At 34.0% G+C, this 22062-nt stretch overlaps 1 protein-coding gene across 3 annotated transcripts in view; it reads right to left on the bottom strand.

The window, feature by feature from the left end:
- LOC114346117 (E3 ubiquitin-protein ligase RNF19A-like) overlaps positions 1-9403 on the bottom strand; it is a 500767-nt gene extending 491364 nt beyond the window's left edge. For 2 of the 3 annotated variants that reach the window (XM_028296914.2, XM_028296920.2), the window contains exon 1: positions 9129-9396. The gene's annotated coding sequence lies outside the window, so the exon portion shown is untranslated. Of the gene's footprint in view, positions 1-9128 lie in introns of all 3 variants that reach the window. The other variant, XM_028296926.2, reaches the window with a different exon arrangement.
- Positions 9404-22062: the final 12659 nt, after the last annotated feature.

The raw sequence follows: 22062 nt of genomic DNA, 5'->3' as shown, positions 1-22062 counted from the left end.
TTATTTTTAAATTATGATTTTTTGGCATATATCTCATAATAATGACGTCATCCATCTGGGCGTGATGACGTAATCGATGATTTTTTTTAAATGAGAGTAGGGGTTGTGTTATAGCTCATTTGAAAGGTTATATTTAATTCTCTATTCAGTAATATAAACGTTAACATAATTATTTATACAGGGTGTCAAGAAAAATTAATTTTGAATTAAATTAATTGAAACAAAAAGAAGAAGGTATGTAATTCATTTAATTTAAAATACATTTTAGTGCTGTCAGAAAACAGAAAGAAATGTTGATTTCACAAATAAACATTGCTTTTCGCTTAAATTCAATGTTAAAGCTGCCACCCACCTGTCTCTTAACGGTTTGAACATTGAATTTAAGCGAAAAGTAACGTTTATTTGTGAAATAAATATTTTTACCTGTTTTCTGGCAGCAGTAAAATGTATTTTGAATTAAATAAATTGCTTTCATTCTTCTTTTTGTGTCAAATAATTTAATAAAAAAAATATATTTTTGGCCCCCGTATAAATAATTAGGTTATTGTTTATATTAGTGAATAGGGAATTGAACAGCCTTTCAAATGAGCTATCACACAACCTCTACTCTCATTAAAAAAATCATCGATTAAGTCATTACGCCCAGATGGATGACGTCACTTGTATGATATACATATATGCCAAAAAGTACTAATTTAAAAATAAAAATCGACCTGTCTCAGGATTTTTTTCCAAATTCAGCCATTCTCGGGATAATGAATTTATTCCAACTCAAACGTACTCACTGTATGTAGTACCAAAAAGAACGAAAATATTGCTATACAAAACTCTTTATCAAGCCCATCCTCATTTACGCGTCACAAACGTGGACGATAACAAAAAGCGATGAAGAAAGTTTAAGCTGTTTTGAAAGTAAAATCCTCAAACATATTTATAAAGGCGTGCAGGAAAACCGATTATGGCGTAGACGCTATAATTTTGAGCTTTACCGCCATTATAGTGAACATAGTATCGGTAGGTCCATCAAAATATCAGGCTATGCATCAAAATAATCAGGCTATGCATCAAAATAATCAGGCTACGGTGGCTAGGTCACTTGAGAATGAACGAGATGGACCCGTCAAGCCACATTTATAACCAAATATCAGATGGAGTGAGGAAAAGAGGCAGGACTAGACTAGAGCACGGTTTAAGGACCACGCGGAAGATGACTTATGAGTGTTAAGAGTACGAAATTTTAAAGCCAAGGCAAAGGATAGGAAACTGATTCTAGAACAGGCCAAGACTCACCAGGGTTTGTAGAGCCAATGATGATGATGACGATGATGATTCTATTTTTTAACCAGCATAACACTTTCCTTTATATTTTAATCAACCAGTCGCTGGCGATTTCTAATGTTTTCTGCCGTTCGATCAAAGTGTTTGTAAAGAAACACAAAATGATCTCTTGAAGGAAGTTTCACACCTAAGAGGGCAGCACCAACACAAACAAAAATCAAAGTCGAAGGACTGCATACGGAATCCACGGAATACTTATACAGGAAAAGAATATCAGAGAAGATTGCTGAGAATGGACTATTAGAAAACGATAACATCGATGAAAGCTGGCAAAAACTCAAAAATAACATAATCGACGCTGCAACAGAATCACTTGGAGAGAGAAAAGTAACGAATACTCACATATTAAAGAAGAAAACCCCGTGGTTTAGAGAGGAAGTTAAGATAAAATGCGAAGAAAAGAAGAATGCCTTTTTACAATACAGAACAAAACAAACACAACAGGCATACAACCACTGCAAACGAATCAGAAACGAAACGAATACTTTAGTGAGACAAATAAAAAGGGAGCACTGGCAGAGTTTCTCAAAACAGATGGAACACGACTTCTACGGAACACAAAAAGAAGTATGGAGAATGATCAGAGGGCAAAGAAAGGATATGAACGAATTAATAAAAGCGAAACACATTCAGAAGGAAACATGGGCAGGCTACTTCCGATCTCTATTTGCTAAAGGCGACGATAATAAACCAGCAACACCTGAAGTTACGACAAACGAAGAAATAAACATCGAGGAGGGAGAGGTAAAGGAAGCATTAAGAAAATTAAAAAATAGAAAATCTCCAGGAGAGGACAGAATATCGAACGAACTCCCAAAGTACGGAGGACAAGATCTAACTAAACAACTATTAAAACTAATACAAAAAATAATAGAACAAAACAGAATACCACAAGAATGGAGATCAAGCATCCTAATACCTCTCTTCAAAAAAGGAGACAAATCAGACCCGGAGAATTACAGAGGGATTAACTTATTAAACACAACATTAAAATTAACAACAAAAGTGATAACAAACAAATTGAATGAAATTATAACATTAGCAGAAGAACAACAAGGTTTTAGGTCGGGAAGGTCATGCACTGACGCTATATTTATAATGAGGCAAGTTCAAGAGAAATCGTTGGAATACAACAAACCGGCATATTTATGTTTCGTGGACCTTAAGAAAGCATTTGACAGGGTCACATTAAAGGACGTTATCCACTTGTTACACTCCAGAGAGGTACCTCTGGGAATAATTAAAACGATAGAAAACATCTACCAGAACAACACAATAAAAGTAAAAGTGGAAGATGAACTAACTGACCCAATTGAAGCCGGCAATGGGATAAGACAGGGGGATTCCTTGAGTCCTTTATTGTTCAACCTGACCATGGACGAAATAATAAAAAAAGTAAGAACTAAAAAAGGATACCAAATGGGAGAAAAACAACTTAAAATCATCTGCTATGCGGATGATGCAATACTAATATCTCAAAGCGAAGATAATTTACAACGTATGCTGCACCAATTCAACATAATCGCCAGATTTAACATGTTAATTTCCTCAAAAAAGACAAAATGCATGGTTATAACAGCAGATCCAATAAGATGTAAATTGGAGCTGGAAGGTCAGATAATAGAACAAGTGGTGGGAGTTTAAATATCTAGGCATCACACTATCTAGCTACGGAAGGCTCGAAACAGAAGTGGAAGATCAAGTGAATATAGCAAACAGAGCCGCAGGTTGCCTGAATGACACAATATGGAGAAATAAAAATATCGGAAAACAAATGAAAGGCAGAAATTACAAAACAGTCATCAGACCAATAATGACATACGCGGCAGAAACACGACCCGACACAGAGAGGACAAAAAGATTGCTCGAAACAGCGGAGATGAAAACCCTTCGAAAAATCGATGGTAAGACTCTATGGGACAGAGCTAGAAGTACAGATATACGACGGAGATGCAAGGTGGATAACATTAATAACTGGGTAAGAAACAGAAGAATAGAATGGAATGACCACATAAGCCTAATGACAACAAATAGGATAGTCAGGACAGCGAGAGACGGTTCCCCAATAGGAAGATGATCAGTGGGAAGACCACGAAAACCATGGAACGACAACTTACTAGAGGCACATTGAAAAAACAGACAGTCATGTCTATACAAAAAGAAGAAGAAGAAGAAGAAGAAAGTTTTTGTTAGTTAACACTGCTGTAAGTACTGATCACGTAAAATAAATGAAAAGTTTTATTTGAAATTGGAGAGATTTTAGCTTTTAGACTGTGGTCAATAACTTTGACAGTAGCAGGAAATACTGTAATTATAACAATTATAATATTTATAATATTTATTATTGTTAATAATTAAAGAAACATAAAAAAAACCTGTCTACATGTGGTACTATCCTTTATAAAAGGCATATAATTTTATTAAAATCCCTTCATGGGCTACCTTTTAAATGTTGTAGTAGGGGAGGAAAGTATGCTAAATTTGCAGTTACTCGAGCGTTATGGGGACCTATTGGGTTGTGAAGAGTAGGTCCTAAAACCAAAAAAAGCCAAGTTAAGTTTTCCATTTTAGTGGGGACTTTTCATTTTTTTAATTTAATTTTAAATTTCCAACAATCGTTTTTTCCGATTATAGCACCATCTATCCATAATTCGTAAAAATTTCTTGAGTAAAAGTTCCTTATTTTTATGTAAAGAAGCCAAATCTGCAATAAAAGTTGGGGCTCCTATTACAGATTTTAAAGTAACCCCCCACCCACCTCCGTGGGGGGGGGGGCGTGTTTGGTGCCATTCGATAGATTTTTCAAAAATATTGAATACATGTATTTTGCGGTTTTTCGATCTGATGTTCATTTGGTGAAATATTCGCTTTTTTTGTGAAAATTTGTGACTCATCCAGTTCCTTACGTCCTCAGATCATCAGATTTTTGAAATATACACTCTTTTGCATGTACTTAACTTACCTTATCTTAATCTGACGATTTCGAGTTTTTCTAAGGATAAATTTTTTTTTGACTTCCCTTAACGAACTCCCCTGTATTAAGAGCCAATATATGGTAGGGTAGAGGTTCATTTACAGGGTACAAGGTTTCTCCTCATGTGATAATCTGATGCGCTCGAGTAACTGCAAAAATCCCCACTTGGGCTCATTAAATTTACATTATTAATTATAATTCCAAACGATGAATGAAATTGTTAGAGATATGGTCCTTAGGCATCGCATGGGGTACACTTTAGGATCTGGGGTAAATTAGTAAGCACCAACTACTATGGAACAAAAACTGTGGACCCAACAAATGGCACCAAAATCTTAACAATTTTTTTCTCGTAAGCTGCTTGTTGCACTTACGTCTGTGATACATATCCCTTTAAAGTCCTCATTGGATCGCATGACTTGTATTTGCAAGATACCTGGTTTGAAAGTGTTACTTTAATTTTATCTTCTTTTATATATTTTGTATGCCTTATTTTTTATAGAAAATAATTGTTAAAATAGATGAAAGTCAAAAGAACAATCCGCTGTTACTAGCAGAGGTGGATTACCACATTTGCTGCTCTATTTTTGATGCCACCCTTTTTGAAATAATTTAGACCCTCCCATTTGTGGTCAAAAACATAGATAAGTCAATTAATTTTAATTATTGTTGTTCGCCAAGAAAACTGTCTTCTTCAGCAAATGTCAACTATTTTTTCGGCACCTTTTCAGAGAAATATTATATTTTCGCTATAACTGAATTCCCTTAAAAGAAAAAATTGATAAAAAATGATAGTAATTATTTATTAATTTCAAATGAAGATGTTCTTCTTCTTCTTCTTTTTGTATAGACATGACTGTCTGTTTTTTCAATGTGCCTCTAGTAAGTTGTCATTTCATCATATTTGTGTTCTTCCCACTGATCGTCTTCCTATTGGGGAACCATCTCTCGCTGTCCTGGCTACCATATTTGTTGTCATTCAGCTTATGAGGTCATTCCATTCTGTTCTTCTGTTTCTTACCCAGTTATTAATGTTATCCACCTTGCATCTCCATTGTATATCTGTACTTCTAGCTCTGTCCCATAGAGTCTTACCATCGATTTTTCAAAGGGTTTTCATCTCCGCTGTTTCGAGCAATCTTTTTGTTGAAAATGAAGATGTTGAAGGTATAAAATAAAAAATTATGCAGAAGGAGGCGATGAAAAAGAAACAGAAGAAATACTTGTTGATAATCCGATGTTCCAAAATTATTTTAAAAATCTAATGTGTCAGACTAACAACAGAAATCAATAATGATCTATTGTCTTTTGTTGAAAAAGTGTTTTTTTATTTGGTGGATGGTCAAAAATTTAATAATAATTGTCACTGGCTTAATCACAATAAAAGTGAAAAAAAACTGTACATATTCAGTATTTGTTTGTCATATTCTGATGACGGTTCAACCATTTTTTGTCAAAGTTTTAACGGTTTTAGACATTTAATTCAAACAGTAAATGAGCATGAAAATGCTCATAGAGATTATTACATACATCGTCAATATTACAAAATAAAAGATAATGAAATAAAACAAAAACAATCTATTGCAAATTTTAAATAAATTGCATATTGCATAATACAACTTTAGGAACTACTAAGTAGGTTTAAGCTGCTACATGTGACATCCAAATATAGATAAAAATACTTGTACATAAAGGTACTGTAATTTCTTAGTTAGTCATTAAGAAACTCTTCTACTGAATAATATGGTCTTTCAGATAGATTGCCTTTTGTCATTTTACAGAAGTTGTAAAGAGAGATTGTTGTATAGTTTTTCTGCAGAATATAATATAGATATCATTACTAATTCAATGAACGGGATCAGTAAATAGACATCAAAGCTTGAATTTCCAGTGGAGTAGTCATGATAAGGCCTTGCTGGAAAGGCATGTAAGGTGTTTATGAATTACACAAACAGTTTCAAAAATATATAATGAAGGAAGTGTTAAAATGTTGTGATCTTTGAAGTGACTTCTGCAATGTGTTGTTCTTCTGAGGCCAAACAGATACCTACCTAATTGCTCTTTATTGTAATTTAAAAATAAGATGGGGTTGGATAGCTGTATTAGAACACCAAAAACGAAGACCATATCTAATATATGACTCAAACAAAGAAAAATAAATATGTTATTTTGGAAGATGCTAAATTTATTAGAGTAAATTAGAGTCGGATCTGGTTTTTACAAGTAAATTTGCTGAGATTTCCGGTATAACCGGAAGTAGCAAATAGATGAAAATATTTTCATTAAACAGATGACCCTTCAAAACCACATAATTCAAATTTTCTTGATTCTGTTGCCTTTAGTTCTCAAGATATTTCTAATAGGCCCTTTATTTGCCTCACCCTGTAGAAGGGTTTTGTATATGGTTATTTTTGTTTTTTTTGGCTTAAGTTTCTCCGCTTCTCATATGTCTACTCAGTCCAAAATAGCATTTGTTTGCTAGGATTATCCTTCGCTTGATTTCTTCCGTCATGACGTTCTCCTTGGTGATCAGGGGGCGTAAGTATGTGAATTTGTCCACCACTTCAAAGGTAGAGTTATCAACCGTGAATTGGTGACAGATGTTTCTGGCTCTATTGTTGGGTGTTGATGCCATCATCTTAGTTTTCTCCTCGTTTACTTGCAGGCCCATATTTTTTGAGGCATTTGAGAAGGTGGTATACATTTCTTCTAGCTTGCGTGTTGTAAGGGCAACTAGGTCCACGTCACCTGCATATGCCAAAATTTGGGATGATTTATTAAAAATATTTCCTCTGTTGTCTATACAGGCATCTCCGACCGCCTTTTCCAGAGCTATGTTGAAGAGGAGACATGCCAGCGCATCTCCCTGTTGCAACCCAACATGCGTTTCAAACGCCTGTGATTGTTCGCCCTGTACTTCAACTTTGCAAACAACTTTACGCATTGTAGCCTTATCCAATCTTATCAGTTTATCAGGGATGTGGAATTCTTCCATGACTTCATACAATTTATTTCTTAGAACAATATCATAGGCCGATTTAAAATCTACGAAAAGATGGTATGTGTCGATATTGAATTCATTGGTTTTTTCCAGTATTTGCCTTAGCACAAAGATCTGGTCTGTTGTTGATCGACCAGGCCTAAAACCACTTTGATATTCTCCAAGAAACTCCTCTGAATGTGTACTTGGCGACTATATAAGATACTCGAAAATATTTTGTAGGCTGTATTAAGGAGGGTTATATATAGTTTCTACATTCCAATTGATCACCTTTTTGTGTAACGGGCAAAAGATTCCAATACACCACTCTTCCGGGATTTGTTTCTCATTCCAGGCTCTCAGTATTATTTTATATATTTGATTAGCCAGAGTAGCACCTCCATATTTAATAAGTTCCAGGGGTATACCATCACTTCCTGGAGATTTATTATTTTTCAGGTGTTTTATTGCATCCCATACTTCTTGAATTGATGGAGGTTCTAATGGTGTAGTGTTGCTTGCTCCTGTGGGTGGTTGATTTGGATCTTCTACTTCGATAGTAAGTAGCTCTTTATAGTGTTCCACCCACCTTTTCAATATTTCTTCTTTTGTATTGAGTATGTGCCCCTCCTTATCCTTACATAGTCTTAGCCTTGGTTACTTGGTTTGAATTCCTTTCTTGCATTATTTAGAGTTATAGAATTTTCTTGTTTGATTTTCCTTTTTTAATGTCTCAAGTTCTTCCAGTATTGAACCTATTTTCATAGGTTCGCATTTTTCTTCTATGAATGAATGCACTTCTCTTCTCTTCTAAGGTCTTGATATTGAACAATGGAATTAGACGTAAAAAATAGACTAGGACAAACAAGAGACGCAAACGAAAATTAAATCCGTACTGTGGGATGAGAATGTCAGCTTAAAAAAATAAATAGATAAAACCATGACAAGAAGTCTCCTCACTGATAGGTGTGAAAATTGGACAATAAAAGAAAACCAAAACCAAAATAAGAGCAATAAAGATGGAATTCCTAAGGAGAAGCTGCAAAGCAACAAGAAGAGATAATATAATAAATAATATAGAGATTAAGAAAAGAATAGGAATGAACTCAGATATGAGATATAATAGATTACATCGAACAGAAGAGATTAACCTGGTACAGACATGTCAGAAGAGCAGACCAAAATCATTGGATAAATAGAATAACAGAGTGGAGCCCTATAGGAAGAGAGCCAAAGATCTTTCAGAGACAAAGCAATGGAAAGAATAAATCTACAGGAAGGGGACTGGCAAAACAGAAAGAATTGGAGAGAACAGTTGAGTGAAGGAATACATTGAAATACGTACATTCCTGCCTACAAGGATAAGAAGACTTTCTTCCCAGACTTTAATTCTCCTTGTTTTCAATCTTATATTTTAACCGTAAAACATCCATAATACTAATATTCGCTAATGTTATTAATAGCTCATTTCCCATGTTAATTTTTCTTGGGAGAGTAATCAAAAGAACACATAAGTATTAGTATTAACTTTGAAAACAGAGAAAGTAACTTGTGTTGATTTTCTCTAATTGTAAAGATAATAAAATAGTTTTAAGCTATACTGTTCAGTTCAAATCTTAGGTTGTAATAAGTAAAAACTTTCTACAACAAATTTCATATAAGGACAAAATGGAAATACTTTCTTACAACCTATATAATTTGAACCGCACATACCTTACTTACTAGATACTGATATAAATTGTTAAAAACAGGTCAAATAACAGCTGTAGTCAATCTATATCTGTAGAGGTTGTTTTTTTACTATAAAAACATTAGTAGTAGTGAAAAAAAACTTACCTTATTCTGTATTCGTTGTATCAAGACAGATACTAACATATGTACACAAATATTATTAATAAGAGCTGCACAAACACTACAACTGCGGCGTTTGCATTAGCGTTGAAAATATCAAAACAAAACTAATAAAAATTAATCATAAAACCAGAACACTCAGCTAGTACATGTTCTCAATATTATTATTTTCGCGTAGTGACAAATAACACCATTGATAGATTCCTACGACAGCTCACAAAACTGACTGATTGAGATTGAAAATTGAAATATGAAAGGTGAATAAAAAAATGACAAATGCAAGTCAAGGTTGCCACCACTTTCTCTCGCAATTGTTACCAATGTACAAAAACTAAAAAATACGTTATTTTTTATCAAAGCAATGCTAGACGAAAATATATTGTTCATAAACTAAATTCGAAGTAAAACCGAGAATATTTTGTAAAATATACCAATAAATAATATAAACCGCCATGTTTCTTTATAATATTATGTATTAGCAGTGTTGCCAATCGCATTTCTCTAGATTATCCGATAATCGCTCGAAAAATATCCGATTTGTCACGAAAAGGTACGCTAGGTCAAAAATTATTCTGTTATTAAAATCAATGTTGTCAATGTCATTCTTTTAGTCCCCTTAACAACCATCAAATAACAAAATCCGTTGTTCGTACACCAATCAGTTGATTGTAATCAACTATTATGACTGCATCATTATGATAATTACCATAATTGATTGATTAATTAATTATTAATTATCAATTAACGTAACAATTATTAATTAATCTAATCTCATAATTGTAATCAATTATGTTTTCAGCAACACGATCAAAGTTGACATTGACAGTAATTAAATATTTGGTAATGATCAGTTGATTCCATTTCTGATTAGCGTTCGAACAACCGCAACCGGCCTTTTAATCTAGTGGATTCTCTATTTCAAAGTTTAAAAATTTTCGTTTATAGATGAAAATCTCCTATCCTAGCTGATTATTACCTAATTCATGTATGTAAAATATTATTTACTTACTATTATTATATTATTCGTATTTTGTATTATCGTAAGTGTTAAATTCTAAATAAATAAACAAATCTAAATATTTCATTATTTGGATCGTTATATTAATTTATTATAATTATTTAAGTAAAAAAAAACACTTTTAAATATTATTTTATTAAAACGTAATAACTACCTAAAACTAGGTACTGGAAAAATAAATAATAAATAAATCAATACAAAATAAACTACAGCTACCTTAATAGCATAGGCGCAAAATTTCTGGTCAATGCTTTTAAAATGCATTTTTTCGAGTCCTGAGACAGAATGAAAGATTACATTATTACCGAGGGCCGAAAGTCTCTGAAGACTTCTATAATTTTTATTCTAATATGTTACAGGGGTAAAATGAAAAGAGAATATTGAGTGTGATTATCAATTTTAAATATCTCATTCAAAAGAAACATTTTGTTTATTCTAAGGGACTTTCAGCCCTCGATAATAATGTAATCATTCATTATGCGTTCAAATTTTTCAAAAATATTGATTAGTTTTCTCAGGATTTGAAAAAAATGAATAAGTTTAAAGAATATTGGTCCGAAATTTTGCGCCTACGCTCTTTTAACAACTAAAGATTTATTACAACTAAAACAATAGAAATATATTTGACAGTCTTGTAGTTATTAAGGTATCAAAGTGATTATCCATAATACCCGTGGTGTGTTCAACGTTAATGCCCGACTAAATAATTTTTATAGGCAAAAAATTTGAAGGATTTTTGAGTTAATTAGTAGATATCTAGATATTACTAGTTTCAAATAAGTAGATTTTTCTACAACCACTATTCCAAATGCATTTTTCTGCACAATTTTATGTTAATAAACTTAATATTTTCTCACAGAATAACTGACAGTATTGTGCAGAAAAGTGACGTTTCTGTGCCGGAAAGTTCTTTTCTGCATAGTACCATTACATTCCTCAAAAAAATCATAAATATAATTAGGTATAACATTAACTTCTAATAACACAAAAATATACTGGGTGATTCATTAAAACTAAAGATCATGGACTATGCTAGACTTTCGTGACGCACCATGTATATTTAAATATATGTTTATAAAGCGCCCATTTGAATTTAAAAGTTAACGGGTCACAACATTTTTTAATAATTTTCTAAAATAAGTACACCAACAATTTTATTCCATAAGTAGTTTCCATACTTTCTAATTTCAAAATTTCACCCTGTATTATTGTTAATTATATTTCGTTAAAATTGGTTGTTAAGCAGCTTTTAAAAATATAAAAATATATAGGGTGTTCCAATAAAAATAAAACATATGGACTCTGCCAGGCTTGCGTCAATCACCCTGTAGATTTAAATTAATATTTTTAAAAATGCACATTTATATATTGTTATGATCTGCTTTTTATTAATTTTATATTAATTATTATTTATTTGATTATTTATTTAATTGTCGCAAAAAATCTCAGGGTGCCTTTTTATACTATAAAAAAAATCCAAATTATCTCACGTTATACTTATCTTCTCTCGTGGGTTCAGTATCTCTTAGTTGATCCTAATCGGGATAAAATAGGGAAAAGAAATAAAGCAAAATATTAAAATAAAAATACAGAATTGTCTTTTATTTATCAAAATCAATACTCTAAAATCTATCAATTCTAAAAACCTGTGGACACAGATGTTCGAATGAAATTTTAACCACTTAAATTTATTATAGTTAAAAAAAAATAATTTATCGGTTTGTTCCCGATGACTTTGGTAAAACAAAATTAAACAAACAAATTTATGTATTCGCAAGATTAGCTATACTTCCTATTTACTTTTAGAAATATTGGAATTTTAATTCATATGCTTTTTACTCAAAATTTTAGTTTCCGAACATAAAAATATCTTTCACATAAATTGACTGACCTTTTGCTTCAATCACTCTGATGTCTTCTCGTGACCCAAAAACAGCTCTCCCTCGTTGACTATGTCAAAGGCTACTCATCAAAGCCCTCTCCGTTCTCCAGCTTAAAAACTATCAGCATACCAGCACCAGTTCTCCAACAAGCCGGGCCTCTTTTGACACGTACTCGATTCAAACAAAACTCCAAAAATTCTCTGCTCTCCTTCTCACAATAATACAGAATCAAAGAGGTATTTCGTCTCAATTTGATCTGTCTCTCGTTCCACTTTTCAACACTATTCTCCACTATCAAACAGCCACTGGTACTTGCTAACTATCTATCCACGAAAACGTCGAACTGCTCTTCAGCGATGCCAAAAACATAGTGACTTCTTTTTCAAACTCTCTCAATCATTCAAACTACCTTTCCCCTTCCAACTTGCCAAGAATCAGAAACACTCTTTTCCATTCGACAAACAAACATTCATTTTCAAAATTATTCCGACCATCCTTAATTACTTTCGGGGAAACTCTACAACATTTACTCGGGTTGAAACAAATATTAAAATTCCAAACTTTCTTTTATAACCACCTTTTCTAGAAATTGATAATTACCTCTACCTGCGGATTCTATAGTTCGCGTAATGAACAATCTATTTCCATTTTAAATCTAAATACATCGTCCTTTTCACTTTAATTATTCACAAAAGTCTTTAATGGTTCATCGGAAAGCTCATTAAAAGAGAAATCCACTTACATCCAAACTAAATTCTAATAAATATTTACAGCTCAATATACAGGGTGTATCAAATTTATGTGCCCGCGTTATTTAAAAAAAATTTAATTTAATTTTCATTTTGCTTTTGATTGTTAAATTGAAAACACAATAATATATTAAAATCGACGGATCCCAGCGCTTTTTATAATTCTTTAAAACAAGGACACACATAATTTTATTCCATAAGTGCCTTTCACACTGTATAACGGTTTTTGAAATTTGAATTGGATTAGTATGCCTTAAGTCTTAAGTGGATGCACTTGTGCATTTAAATTCTAAACAAAAGAATCGGCACATGTCCCTTTTGTCAAAAGATGAAAAGTATCGGATGTCACTAACATTCATCCAGTATAGGCTATTTATAAAAATTTGGGTGGATGCAAACAAAATTAATGTGTTGTTGGTATTGGGAATATATGGATGAGAATGTTTTAGTCGATGGTAGATACACTGAAAAATATCCGCAAATATCCGATTTATTTAAAGGTACGAAGAAGATACGACAACTCTCCAAAAGGTACGCAAATCGGATAATTATCCGCCGATTGGCAACACTGTGTATTAGTATGGTTAATGGTAAAGTGTGTTGCATATCTGCAAATTATTGCCGCTATGCTTTGTTTTTAAACCACGAGGAGTAAATTAAAAAGACAGTTTCACACCCAAGAAAGTCATTAACAATCCCCAAATGCATTTTCTTTTTTGTTTGATCCTGTGGGCCTTCGACAGTAATCCATAAATATTATATTATACTAATACGTCGCTAGAAAGTTCTAAAATCAACTGTTTTTCATATAAAAGCAAACTAAAAATCTAAATAGTATGTTAAATCCAAACCCTCACATTCAAAGTAAAAGTTTGTTATCCTCCAACACCAAATTGTTCCATATTATGGTCCACATATAGTTCAGTAAAAAGTTACTCTATTTCGAGCGTCGGGTTTGGGGGAGAATGGGGAGAGAAGTCAGTAAAATAGGTTTTTACGATTTTCGCAAATATGTATTACGAAAGCTATGCGGTTTCTCGTAAAGAAGGTTCTATTCAAAAATATTCTACGTCAAATTTAAAACCAGAAAGGTCCTATGCATAATTTTCTAAAATCAACGGTTCCGGAGTTATGGAGGGTGTAAAAGTGGAGGTTTTTTCGTATTTCTTATATATTTTTTTGGACAAATTATATTATTACTAAGAAAACTAATTTTCTTTAACAGGATTGTGTTTTGTAAAAAATGTAATTTGCGTTTTCAGTAGCCGGTGGTATGTTGGTGATAAGTCCTTAAAGGAACGTCAACCGCACCACCTTCTCAAGTGGTGCTACTTTTTAAGGGAAACACAATAGGTCATATAAACCTGTGGTACGGAGAAACCCACTCTGAACTTTCTATGGATAATTTCTTATAAATATCTTTCCAACAGTAAATTCCAACAAAATAATTTTAAATACCTGAAATATTTCTTGCATGATAATGATGATTATAATGCAATGACTTCTCTCATGCAAAGTCCTCTCCAAATACAACATCGTCCTCTTCTACATCTTCGTCTATGATGGTTGTATCCCTATTATCGCATCTTAGGCCTGAGCAATTGCTGCATATGCTTGAGCACTTTTGACCACTCTTTCAGTTTTTCTACACTCACAAGATGTATTCTTTTTTGCAAGTATACACACGGGAGTTGCAGCCAAAGATCTTATACACATAGATTTGGCCGACTACGAAAAATAGCGTAACGCGGAACGCGGACGCGTAAATTCAGGTCGGTGGTCTATCTATCTCTCTCTACTGTCGCATAGCTTTCTATCTCTAGCATATGATGGCTGCCGCCTCTGTGTAACTGTCGTTCCATTACTCCCATCTCTTTGTAGATACGCTCACACTCGCACGACAGACAAAGATGGCTAGACCACCGTAATTGATATCGACGTTACACCCCGATACATTGTTTAGCATATCCCTAGCCAGATCTATTCTTGACATATCTCTGGTTGCAGCACGTATTGTTGTAATAGGGCTTTTCATCGATTGTCATTTGTTTCGAGCTTCTGTCATGTGTGAGCGGATTCTTCTTCTCATTCAGTCAGTGCTGTACCTGGCGGTAGGTTCTGAACGAATGCTGGCTGGAAGCTCCTGAAGTTGGTGGTAGTGCAGCTAACTTGAACAAATAATGTATAGGCTGCTTTGCAATAGCCTTTAAGTAAGACTGATAGCGAAAGCAATCTAGATCTTCCATGTTCGTGGCACCTAACATTGCAAGAAGGAAATGCTTTCCGGTGTCAGGTACTGCACTGAAGACTAGAAGCTTTCTACGGAGAGCGTTGTTGGCTTGAACTGTCCTATTCAGTGAAATTTTCCACTTCTTGTAGATAGCTGATACCGTGTCACTTCCTGTAAAGGCATATATATTGCAAGGAGACATTCCTTGACATTCCCAATGCCTCGCTGAATGTCAGCAATAGTGTAGACTTTTTCCTGTTGATTGGCTTTCTTTGGTATTGTTACACAAATTGACCTTTTCGGATTATTATGTTTTTAGGCACTAATATTTATTTTGAAATAAAGAGAGACTTACTTCGTACTTTTTTATTTACACTTACAATAAACACTTAATATTAATAAAACACAATACTAATAAAACAAATAACTAAGGACTCACACGTACTAATTTATTTATACCAATTTATTTGACCGCTGCGATACAAAACAACAACTGAATTCCTAATTACAAAAACCCTGTTATTTATACAATGCTTAATCATCTAGATTGATTATTCCTGAATACAAAAATTCTTTAGAATACAAATAATATTTACAACTTTAAAATAATTTACTCCGGAAGTATAGAAACAATCGAACATCATAAAAAAAGGTTGAAGAGTGATTTATTACTTGTACACTAGTTAGGCCAGTAGCTTAAGGCAGTCGGTCGGTCGGATAATGGCGTCACATTGTCCCCTCCTTAAAAGATGGTTCCTCCTAGAAACTTGTCGGGACTCGAACTGGATGCTGGTATCTGCAACTGGAACCTCTTTTACAACTCCCTATTGTATAAAAGTGGCAGGGAACGGTCTTCGCTCCGCATCAGTAACTATGCGAATTGCAACAGACTAATACCTGGACCTCGGTGTCTTTAAAAATTTCTTCCACCATATTAAAGACGACCCTCCAGTCTAATTGGCGGCATTCTAACTTTGGCATGGCTAACTTTTGCATGTCGGACTCCAACACGTGCTCTCGCAATTGAAATAATGCATCCCACACATCTTGGTAGGTAGGTTGTTCATGGACAGTGTCTTTTGTTACCAGATAGAAAAGGTAAAGTGATGCATCTTGGAGTTTCAATGCTTTGCCAGGAGCTGGCCGTTGGCATTGAAGTTCTGCAATTCGGCCAAACTTCCTTCGAAAGGCGGATGCCAACCCTCGTGCGTCTTTGATACTGGCCGGGATGGTATGGGCCAGTGGATAGTCATCGGGAAGTGCGAGTAGATCTTGCTTTTCTTCAGTGGTAAACTCGCTTTACCGGTATCTCCATAGGCCCCCATGAATTCCTCAAATGTGAGGTCAGGTACTTCTCGGACTTAGTTTACTTCCACTTCTTCATCTAGGTCGTGCTCTCCCTCATACGACGCCAACCGGTTATGGTGGACTAACATCGGCTTTCCCCAAGTAATTTTGCTTATTCGGTAGATAACGTCGCGTCGTTAATCTTCTTCACAATGAGGTACGGACCTTCCCAGAACTGCTGCAACTTGGGAGAACAACCCGTTCGCTTTTTTGGATTATAAAGCCAGACTTTGTCGTTTTCCTTGAAACATCCCTTCTCGGCTTGGGTATCGTACCGTTTCTTAATCTATAGGCCATTACGAAGAATGGAAGGTACTGGTCCCAGTCTCGCTGATGATTGGACACCGTCTTTGTCAAATACTTGCCGACTGTCTTATTCATACGCTATACAATTCCATCCGATTGCGGATGATAGGCCGTAGTTCTTGTCTTCTTCATGCCTAGTCTATCACAGATTCCCTGAAATAGATCGCTCCCAAAGTTCCTTCCTTTGTCACTATGGATCTCCAGAGGCACTCCAAGTCGGCTAATGCAGTCTTTGATTAACACATCTACAATAGTGGCGGCCTTCTGGTCTGGGATTGAGTAGATCTCAATCCATTTCGTGAAATAATCCATTATGACCAACATGTACTTGCATCCATTTTCACTTTTTGGAAATGGCCCGGCAATATCCAAAGCTATTCTTTCAAACGGACTTTTAACATTGTAATGTCTCATAGGAGCCTTTCTTTTCCGATAAGGTCTGTTACTTGTCGCACAGGTAGTAGATTTCTTACACCAGTCCTTTATATCGTCGGAACTATTCGAATTCTCTGAAGGGTTTTCTTTACACAAAAATTATTCCCTCCTGACGAATTGTCGTGTAACTGACGAAGTACTTCGGCTATTCTGTTCTTTGGAATAACCAACTGTGTTTCCTCGCCGAACCATCATCATTTTTCAGTACTCGTTTAAGCAAGCTGTCTTCCAAGATAAAGGAGTCCCACTGAACTACTGAGCCTAGACTGTAACGTTACAAACGTCACATCTTCGCTATGTTATTTTTAAATATTCTTGTTCTCATGATCATTTTTCAGTGCGTCACAGTTTTTCGATTTCTCTCTAATGCATTAAGTTTGATGAGACGGAAAAAGCGGTAGCTCCGTGATTAAACACAAAAATAATGCAGCATTACAATGGTTATATACATAAGATGTCTATTCCTAACCTACGTTTGATTCGTTGATATTTAGAATGCGCGTTTTTTCTAGCCAATCAAATACACGTATTACGAACATTTGACGAAAACTTCGTCCATTTTGGCCATTTTTTAGAAGTGTCAAAGAGTCAAGTGACGGTTATTATTCAGGTCAGTATTTTGTGTACCTGTCATTTTGAAATTTCGAATTCGACTTCCCTTGTGTTTCACAACTTTTTGTGCATTATTTTGTGTTTTGGTTTAGAATTTAGTTCGTTAAAAGTTAGTTTTGTATTTTGGTTTAGAATTTAATTCGTTAGAAGTTAGTTTATACTCCAGGTCATTATGCAAGAAAAATATCCATAGTAAGGAGACGTAACTCATGGCTGAAGAACCTTAGGAACTGGTTTGGATGTAATAACAATGAATTATTTAGAGCCGCGGTTTCAGAAATAAAGATCGCACTGATGATTACCAACTTTTTAAGCGGAGACAGCACCTAGAAAAGAAGATGAAAACACAGTTTATCGATAGTTTTGTGTCATTTTTTAATGTTTCCATATTTATAAATTTAATATTTAAATATTTAAATATTTAATTTTAAACAATATTGTTTACTTTTTAATTTTATTCCCCTTTATAAAAAATGCCTACATGTTAACATATTGTGTAAAAATCAAATCTACTAAATTACTAATTAGTTTAGTTCCACAAGCTTTTCATCTAAAGTACGATTCTGGCATCTGGCAGATTCGTCAATAAGTACATGAAATAAGTCTCGACACACCCAATACAGTATATGACGTCATAATTAATGACGCACTGAAAAATGATCATGAGAACAAGAATAATTATTTTATTTTATTTTCTTTAATATTTCGTTAATAATTATTTTCTGCATTTGTTTTAAATTGTTTCCCCGTTAACAACTTGTTTGGCGCCCTCTTTCATTATCCTCTCTCTTTTCTCTAAGTCATACTGAACATACTTCATCTTCTGTAGTCATTTATTTATAATAAATGAATAATTTTAGTGTGATGAATACTACAATTCATTGAATGTTTTTTATTTTCCCCAGAGTAACATCTGAAAATTTTTTTGATACTGTACAATTTTTATGATTAATAATTTAAATTAACTATATATGTTGGAAATCCCATAAAATTGATTTCGTTGTTTAAATAGTTCGAAATCATATCCCTTTTTTACCCTTGTCGACGCCTGTGTTGTTCCTTGCTAACATGTTATTGAAATTCACATGTGTCGCGAAGAAGACGTTTACCACTTGAGATCCAAAAATTCTTCATCTATGATATAAGGAATGAGATGCATTCGAGACATCGAGAAGTGTACACACGCGAAATATTGTTGGTTTTCGCCGTTGATGCTTTGATTGTAAGTTTTTACCTTTTATTTGTTTTTACCTATATATCTCCTTTGTTTCGTTTTTGAAATATTTACCAACCAGTTAATTTAAATTTGTGTATGTATTGCGCTTATGGAGAACTCCCACTTTTCTCTCAATAGAAGCTATCAGCAGGGATAAAAATTCATTCGCAGGTGTTGTAATTAGTGTTTATTGCTTGTTTTTGATTTTATTAATTGTCTCGTACAGTACCTGCTATTAGTAAACATACAATATACATTGACGTAATAATTACTTTATGAGTATTTATTTTTGATTTGTTCTGAACGATTACTACTGCACATATTTTTTCCTGGTTAGAGCTCTGTGGTCTTGTTTTCTTTGAGGAAAATTTCTCAGCTGTGTTCAAAATTTTTCTGATGGGAGTGTGTAACGTTACAAACGTCACATCTTTGCTATTTTATTTTTAAATAATTATTTTATTTTCTTTTCACATCTTTGCTATTTTATTTTTAAATAATTATTTTATTTTCTTTTCTTTAATATTTCATTAATAATTATTTTCTGTATTTGTTTTAACTTGTTTTTCCGTTAAAAACTTGTTTGGCGCCCTCTTTCATTATCCTCTATTTTCTCTCTCTTTTCATCTAACATCTAAGTCATAGGTACTAAACATAATTCATATTCTAGCATCTGATCTAATCTTGTGTTCCATGTTCGTTGTTTCAAATTTTATATTCTATGTTCATTACCTTATACCAGCGGTTCCCAACCTTTTTCCACTGCCGTACCCCTTGAGATAAATTTATTTCAAATTGTACCCCCAAGAAAAAAAAGTTGCAAGAACATTAATCATGGAAAGTAAATATTTACGCAAGAGTTTTTTTTATCTTTTATTTGACAATAAAGTTATTGTTCCAAAATTAGGCCTATATATGTTTCTAGTAAACTTAGTAAATTCTAAATACCAACTGTAAAAAAATAATAACAAAGTAAATACAATGCTTCTTATCACAAAAACATACTAGAATTAGCAAATAAGTTTATTAAAAAAAAAGAAATCAAAATTATTCTCAAAACAAGTCAAAACTGTTTTAGTGTGACCCTTGGGCCTGTTTTGTTACACATAATATTTTGAAATCAATATCAAAGGTTGATAAATACACTCTTAAATCAGGACTTGCATTTAGCTTATTCCTATACTTATTCTTAATGAAAGCATAGGAAGAGAACGATCTCTCAACTAGTTCTGTGTTTGTAAAAGGAAGTAAAAGCAGAAGGGCTTTTGTGGTTAAGGGTCCATATTCATCCCTAATGCTCACCCAGAATTGTCCAAGGGGTTTCTTCTTGAACTCGGACTTCAAGGAGGAGTCAATGTAGCAGTCTTGACGTTTTCTTCATTGAAAGGATCTGCAATCCAATTCTCTCCGTCACCTCGTTTAGGAAAATACTTTCTAAAAGAGTCCTTCAGGTTTGTCAAATGTGTCACTATTTGATGTTTCACTTTGTCAGATATGGACAGATTATTGTCACTCAAAAAATCATGAAGCGTGCAAAAAACTTCAGCTTGATTGTTTTGAATACAGGTTTTCCAAAAATCAATTTTCTTCAGCATGGATTTAATTTTGTCAGCAACTTTGAATACTGTAATTGAGCTGTTCTGTAACTCTAAGTTGAGTTTATTGATCTGAGAAAAAATGTCAGCTAAATAAGCAAGCTTTTGAAGCCAGCCACTATCATGAAACTTGGAGGCTAAATAAAAATAATGCTCTTCAAAAAATACTTGCAATTCATGTCTGAGCTCAAAAAGTTTTATAAGAACCTTCCCGCGAGATAGCCACCTTACTTCCGTGTGCAAAAGCAACGTGGAGTGAATGCCACCCATATCTTCACAAAGCACTTTGAACAGTCTGGAGTTTGTTGCATTGGCTTTAACAAAGTTGACTACTTTAACTGCTTCATTGAGAACATCATTCAAAGAAGACGGCAACTTTTTGGCTGCAAGACTCTGTCTGTGGATGCAACAATGGCACCATGCTACGTGGGGAGCCACTTCTTTTACGCGCCCCCGAAGACCGATATATATATGCCAGACATTGATTTTCTTCCGTCAGTGCATATACCACACAATTTACTCCAGTCTATTTCTTTTTCACAGAAGTAGCTATAAATCACATTGAACACATCTTCCCCTGTAGTACGCTCAGTTAATGCATGGCACAGCAACAGATTTTCTTCAAACTCCTTGTTGGGATTTACATACCTTGCAGTAGCAAGTAAGATTGCTGGGGCAGCAATGTCCGTACTTTCATCAACTTGGATGGAAAAAAAATCACTTTCTTTTAATTGCTGAACCACTTTTTCTTCACTGTACTTTTTTTCTTCACTGTACTTAGAAATGTCTTGAATTGGCCGTGAAACTGTGTTGTTTGACAGCGGGATGGAGCTCACCTTACGAACAAAGTCCTGACCAAACATACACTGAACAGCATCTTTTATACAAGGAGCTATCAAATCCTCACCTATTGTGTGGTTTTTACCACTTTTTGCAATATGGTACCTAATTTTGAAAGAGGCTTCCACAGCATTTTCATTATCTCTATTAACTGATGCGAAATAAGAAGAAACCACGCCATCTTTCCCATAATTTTTTCAGAAAGTCGTTCAAAATGGGTAATTTCTTTATTTTTGTGCTGGGCGTGTTTGGATTCAAGGTGGCGCAAAAATAAGGAAGGTTTCATGCTACCATTACTTAAAACTTCTCCACAAACAACACATAGTGGGTTTGGACTTTCCTCCTCTCCAGTAAACGAAAAGCCATATTTCAAGTACTCATTTGAATATTTTCGTTTCTTTGAGGAAGTTCCAGTACTAGTACTAGATTTCTGAGGTTTACTATCACTGGTACTCACACAAGAAGAATGTTCTGCTGCTGAGTCCCGGGACGTACTAGGCTTGCTAAGCACCCGACTTGCCGTATCAGTCTGATTTGTTTTAACCGATCCAGTTTTTAACCACTTTTCCATCTTCTTGATTACAGTTAAATCGTTTACAAATCAGTCAAAAACTAACACGCACAATAAGCAAGTAAAAAGTAAACTGAACATAAAATCACGTAATGAAGAGCGACAGACGACAGTCAACTA

This window comes from Diabrotica virgifera, chromosome 1, assembly GCF_917563875.1.
Source record: "Diabrotica virgifera virgifera chromosome 1, PGI_DIABVI_V3a".
In the NCBI taxonomy this organism is placed as follows: domain Eukaryota; kingdom Metazoa; phylum Arthropoda; class Insecta; order Coleoptera; family Chrysomelidae; genus Diabrotica; species Diabrotica virgifera.
Note: the sequence above shows the minus strand (reverse complement) of the source record. Positions and strands in the feature narration are given on the sequence as shown.